General features: G+C 37.2%; 1 pseudogene; it reads left to right on the top strand.

Annotated features, from left to right (window-relative positions):
- Positions 1-3,230: 3,230 nt before the first annotated feature.
- LOC107641094 (protein FAR1-RELATED SEQUENCE 5-like) lies at positions 3,231-6,212 on the top strand (annotated as a pseudogene).
- The last annotated feature ends 428 nt before the right edge of the window (positions 6,213-6,640 follow it).

Below are 6,640 nucleotides of genomic sequence, written 5' to 3'. Positions count from 1 at the left end.
TTTATTCACTATATTCAACATTTTAGTCACCCTCTCTTTATTAACACCGAATCATACTCTAATTAACTATTTAATTTCTAAAAAATTAATATGTGATATATCAATCAACTTAATCTGATTAGTCACCAAAAACAAAATCAACTTAATCTGATTGCTTGACAGCCGCCCAAGTGCGTGGTTGCAAAATCAAAGAAGCAAACAATTCAAGGAAATTTTTAGTAATAATAAAATAATATAGAGCACTGATACAAGTATAAATAAATTGATATATAGTCAAGCAATACCCAAGTAACATGTGAATGGTGGTGAAAATAGTAGTGTTTATTAAATAGAAAACCTGAATATTAGCGCCACAATAGTAACGCAAATAATTTCATTTAATTTTTTGGATCCTACATTTTTCTTGAGGCGTGCTGCTCCTCACTTTTCTTCTTTCTCTTTTCTCTCAAAAAAATAAAAATTAGTTCTGAGATCATGATCTTTTAAAAATAATAATTTGTGCTATTGTTCATGAGTAGCTAAAAATATGTGTGATATATTTAGAGAATAAAAATAAGTACATATTGCTCCAAAAGTAAATTGCATTGCTTCCCTTGTAGAATTCATAGCGCATGCATCTCTTTTCCGAAGAAAAACTTGAATAGGTTAGGTTACGTTTGTTTACAAAGACAGGATACTGGTATAGAGATATAGAGACACAAAATCGTATTTAATAAAAAAAATATGGACAGAGACAATGTATCCAAAGATACTAAATTAGTGTATTTTATGTCTATCCTGACAGAAAAGACACAGAGACACTAACAAGGGACACAATTTATTTTTTATTTTTTTTTCATTATTTTTGTTAATTTTTTATAATTATATTTTTTATTATTATATTTTTCGTCTCAAATTTTTTAAATGAAAAAAATGAGAATAAATTATATTTTAATAATTTTTTTAGTTTATCACCAAACAGGATATAAGAACACAAAATTCTGTGCCTCTATCTTTTATATCTTGTTTTCAGTATCTTATCTTATCTTGCTCTGTTCTAAAAAAAAATGCAACCTTAAATCCTAGTTCAACCACTCTAAAAAGTTCACAAAGTAATTTTCAAATAATTAGTATTTTTTAAAAATTAAGAGAGAGAGATTAGTGAAATAACAATGCAAGTTATTAAAGAGAAAAAATAGGTGTTATTACTTATTAGAACAAAAATCTATATTATTAATTAACGAGGTCCGATCCTAAAAATCAAACCAATTATTAAACTAGTAAAATTAAAAATTAAAAAAATTTAAAAATTTAATTTGAATAAATTAGATATAATAAAATAATATATTTTTATATAAAATATTTTTAAAATAAAAATAAAGAATAATTTTTAAAACAATTGAACCACACTCATTGATTCATCGATTTTTGATCAATTTTACCAGTTTTTAGTCTTTTACTGTAATTTTTTCACCCAATTGAACTAGTCAGGTGACTAATTTATTATGTTTTATCCGATTCAATTGACCGATTTGATCAGATTCTCATCATAACTATGGCAAAGTCTTTGGTATAGACGGCAAGATAGTATCTACATGTGTAGCCAATGGGTGGCAATCTGTGACTATGACATGTGGTATAAGGAGGGGACAAATTGATCAGGCTTTCACAGAGATTGCAGGAAAAGTTGATGGAAACACGTGAGGGAAGGCATAGTTAAGTTGGGTAATTAGGTGTTATAATTAGTAATCAGTTTTGGCTGAATAGGGGCCCAAGCCTTGGCCCGTTTTTTGTTGTTGGACAAAAATGTTTTGATGCTATTTTTTAATCTGTTAACAAAAAAAAAAGAAAGGGACCCAGGTCATTTCCAACCCTCTCTCGTGACCCAACCCCCTCCCTCTGTCCCTGAATCATTCATTCATACACGTACAGGAGAACGCAGAATCAAAGAAATCCTCATGGCCTTGCCCTCCGCCTAGCCCTGCATGGTCGCCGACTAACACAGGTCCTCAGCACCGCAGCTTCTTCCTCCATCTTCGCCGCCTGACGCAGTAACTCGGCAGGTCCTCATCGGGTCTTCATCTCCACTGGCTTCTCGGCACGGACCCAGGTTAGTGGCTTATCGTCTTCATCTTCACTGAGGGTGTGGTCTTCTTCTTGAATTTTTGTTTCTTTTTTCTTCAATTGTTCTTCGGTCTTGCCTTGCATTTTTGTTCTGAAGTTCGGTTCTTGGATTCTTCTTCTTCGATCTTCGGTCTTGGTTTGAAGTTTGATTCCGTCTTGTATTTGCAAATTTGTATGTATGGTTCTGAATGCTATGTTACTCTGTGGAAATTTGTATGTATGGTTGCTAATGGTAGAAACTCACTCTGTTAGGCAGAATTTACACTGTATGGTTGCTAATGGCAAAAGCTTACTCTGATGCTAATGGTGGAAATTTGTATATTGTTGAATGCTGTAGGCAGAATTTGAATGTCTCTGAAGTACTTGGATTATTGAATTTGAATGTCTCTGAAGGCTGAAGTAGTGATTTGTGATGTTGAATATCTCTGATTCATTGAGTTTTGATTTGTGTTTTAGATATGAAATTTGTGATAAATGATAACTGACTTCTCGTGCTTATGAAATTTGTGTTTTCCCTCAAGTTAATTTTGGTTCATGTGATTTAATTGGTGTTTAGGGTAGAAACTGAAGAGGTTTTTTTAATTGGATTTGCAAGGTGAAATTTGGTTGACTTTTGATTTAATTTGGTAACAGTGTTTATGATTGGGTTTATCTGATTTTCATTCTTTTTGAATTTGGTAATAGTGTGATTTCTTTTTGCTGTTTTGTAGTATTTGTTGCTGAATGATGGTTGTTCTCTCTTGCCTCTGTTTAGTAATCTTTATTGAAATTATGTACATTTTCAATGCATATTTGTACATTTTCATTGATATTAAACCTTGTAAATAAGTATCTGGTTAATTATTATTCCAATGTTGTGGTTAAAATTTTTGTATAGTTGATGATTTCTGTACCGATTTCCTTTACTTGAATTTGTAAAGTTGACTGTGTGTTAAATTGGTTTGCTGCTGCCCTTTTAAGTTACAAATTCTTTAGGGTTTTGCAATTTTAATTGCCGGATTATCTATTTAGGTGTTGTGGTTGTCTGTTTGTTAAATTGTTGTTGTGTAGAGGTTAAGGCTGTGTATTTTTATAGCAGAAAAAAGTTATCATTTAAAAAACCAACTATTACAACTTAATAGATAGAGTGCTATGGTGGGATGGGCAAGTCAAACGGTTTGTCTCCAGATGAAAGTGAAAACGAGTTATGCCTTTCAAACAACAACGTTGTTGATGAGAATGACTTAAGAAAGGTTGAGTTGTTGTCGGATGAAGATGGTCGTGAATATGGTTACGTGACTGGGTTGACTGCAGAGGATATAATGAAAAAGTTGTTTCGAAGTGAAGAGCGTGCATATGAGTTTTATGGTAGGTTAGGGGAATGCAACGGATTTGGGGTCCGTAAGGGAGACTATGCAAAGGATGAAGATGGGAGTGTAGTGAGAAGGAGGTTCTTCTGTAATCGGGCTGGCCTAAGGGATGGAAAACACTACAACAGACTAGACAGGAAGAGATGCCATAGGCCTGAGACATGCACGAATTGCCAGGCCCTGATGTCTGTATACCTTGATAAGGGTAGCTCGGTTTGGAAGGTTCGGAAAGTAATCCTCGAGCATAACCACGAGTTGATACCGATGGGAATGGTTCACATGATCCGAAGTTTCCGGGCGATATCGGGTTCTGCAAAGGCCCACATGGATGGAATGCATACGTATGGGTTGCCGACATCTAAGATATTGGGGTACATGGCTGGGATTATGGGTGGTTATTCTTCTTTGGGTTTTACCAGGAAAGACGCATACAACTATATGGATCGGTTGAAGCATGAAAAGGTGGTTGATGGAGACATGAACGCTGCTATAGTATACCTGGAAGGCAAGGCAACTGCTGATCCCATGTCTATGGCCCAGTACAATTTGACTGAAGAAGGTATGTTGGGAAACATGTTCTGGGCAGATGGTCCTAGCAGGGTTGATTTTCAACACTTTGGAGACGTCGTTGCATTCGATTCGACGTATAAGAAGAACAAGTACAATAGACCCGTTGTCATATTCTTAGGTTCAAACAATCACAAGCAAACAACAATTTTTGGTTTCGGTTTGGTTTTAGATGAGACAATCAGTTCATACAAGTAGATGTTGGAGAACTTGTTAGAAGTCATGTGTGGGAAGCTGCCCTCTGTAGTCGTTACCGACGGAGATGAATCAATGATTGCTGTAGTTAGGGAGGTGTTGCCCCGGAAAACCCATAGGTTGTGTGCATGGCATCTGCAGAAGAATGTGACCTCGAACACCAACGAGCAGATGTTCCGTGATGTCTTTGCCAAGTGGTTGTATGCTGACATGGAGGTTGAAGAGTTTGAGTGTGAATGGGCACATGTTGCTGAACAGTATGGGTTACTTAATAAGTATTCGGCGTTATAATTGTATGAAAAGAGGAAGATGTGGGCAAATGCGTACTTGCGTCGCAAGTTTTACGCTGGGTTTCGTACGATGTCTCGGTGTGAGGGCATCAATTCCCATCTAAAAAAATTTCTGTCGTCTAGGCACACTATTCGAGAGCTTGTGCAGAATCTGGAGCTACTAGTACGGGAGTACCGGAACAGTGAGCTGGTTGCACAGTTCAGTTCAATTTACGGTGTTCCCGTTATGACGACCTGTCTTGATCCCATCGAACAGTTTGCTGCATCGGTGTACACGAAGGTCATATTCACACAAGTGAAGAAGGAGATTGAGTCTATCTCGGTCGTTAACTTCGTAAGCAAACGAAGGGTCTCAACAACCATGGTGTACATGGTTGAGGAGTATGGATTCCCCGGTCAGAATGTGGTGGCATTGTACGATCCAAAAAGAGGTAGGTTGGTATGTCGATGTAGATTTTCGGAGAAAGAAGGTTTTCCTTGCAGGCATATATTTTTTGTCATGAAGCACGAGCACGTAAAAAGAATTTCCGAAAGCTTGATTTTGAGACGATGGAGGAAGGATGTGAAGACAGTCAACGAATACAATGAGAAGACGGGACTAGAGGATGAGCGGGGTTTCTTGTTGAGACATGGAGCCCTACATGCTGCTTCGCAGTAGATGTTGTTCGTCGGATCTAAAAACGACGATCTGTACAAGAAATGCATGAGCGGGATCAGGCATATATGCTATGATCTAGAAGCCCGCAGCGGCAATGACACGATGGATAGGAGTCCGAATGCTGCTTGTGTTGTTCGGGATCCAACCGTTGTGCGCACCAAAGGGGCACCCAGCACACGGGGACACAAAGGTAGAAAAAGGAAGTGCACGAGATGCAGGAAAACGGGGCACACAAAGCGGAGGTGCACGGAGCCACAAAAAATCTCAACCTTGATAAGATATAAACACTGTCCCAAGAAGGAAACGAAAGTTAGCAAACTCAAGGTAAACACTTGGTTGCAAACCCTATATTCACTACTTAATTAGTTTTACCTCATTAAGTAAGCAATTTTATATCAATTTTGTTGTCATGTAGGCTGTTTCTCCGCACTTTAACCTGCATGCTAATCAAGGCAAACGGTTAGAAGAGGGAGATGATAGTCGCAGTGAGCAAGATGGTGGAGCAAACGACAGATGGGACCATGTAATAGGCACAGTGCAAAGCCAAACCAGGAACATGGGCGGAGTGGGTAACACCGTCGACTGGAACATAGAGGTAATCGACTTGTGGCTTGGTAATCTCCCTTTCGATTGTTACTCGTATTCTGATTTCTCCATCCATAGAACATGCTTTGTGGCAGGGATTGTGTTTGGGAATTTCTTGATGATATTTCAGGGCGCTGTTTGTATTATGAATTTATTGTTATGGAACTTGCAAATTAGCTGCATGTACTTGATTTTGTTATAGTCATTGTGGAGTAGAAGTAGTTACTGTGATTCATTGATCTTGGGTGAGTTTGGATTAATGTGAGGTTCTTCGTTGTAGGTATTGGAAATATTGCGGTTGTTACAAGATCGCTGTTGAAAGTATTGAGCACATGGTGTTCTTTGTATAGATGGAAAAACGTTTTATACGTTACCAACTTTTTAAGCGTTCTAAATTTCCTTGGTTTGTATTCCGTTAATCCGGCTGATGCCCAGAATCGTGCAGCTGCATCCAAGTTAGCATGAAAAGTAAATTATGGTGTTGTTATACCTACATATATTGGAAGAAATAATTTTGCAGTTGAGGGAAGATTGAAAGACAGCAACATCTCTATTTGTTAGCCATGCAATTTATAAATTTATTTCAATTTTCCTGTTCCCACTTTTGATTGCATTTTAAGGATAAAGAAATATCAGATGATATACGATCTCTCAGGTCCAGGAATTTGTATCTCCAGGAAATGCATCGCAATAACCCATCGAGAGAAATATAAGTTTTCACACATTTGTCTCAACCACGAACACGCATGCACTGATTTTGAGTTCGCCCGCTTGGAGTATTATAATTTCACCTTCATTTCATTATCTTTTCTTACTGTACTAGTAAACATTTCTCAAGTGTTAGTTCATTCCAATTCTCGAGTATAAGTTCTTTCCATTATTGACATGTGTTT

Source organism: Arachis ipaensis, chromosome B5, assembly GCF_059453495.1.
Source record: "Arachis ipaensis isolate K30076 ecotype BB chromosome B5, ASM5945349v1, whole genome shotgun sequence".
Classification (NCBI taxonomy): Eukaryota; Viridiplantae; Streptophyta; class Magnoliopsida; order Fabales; family Fabaceae; genus Arachis; species Arachis ipaensis.
The sequence above is the reverse complement of the archived record's forward strand: the minus strand, read 5'-3'. Positions and strand labels throughout refer to the sequence as shown.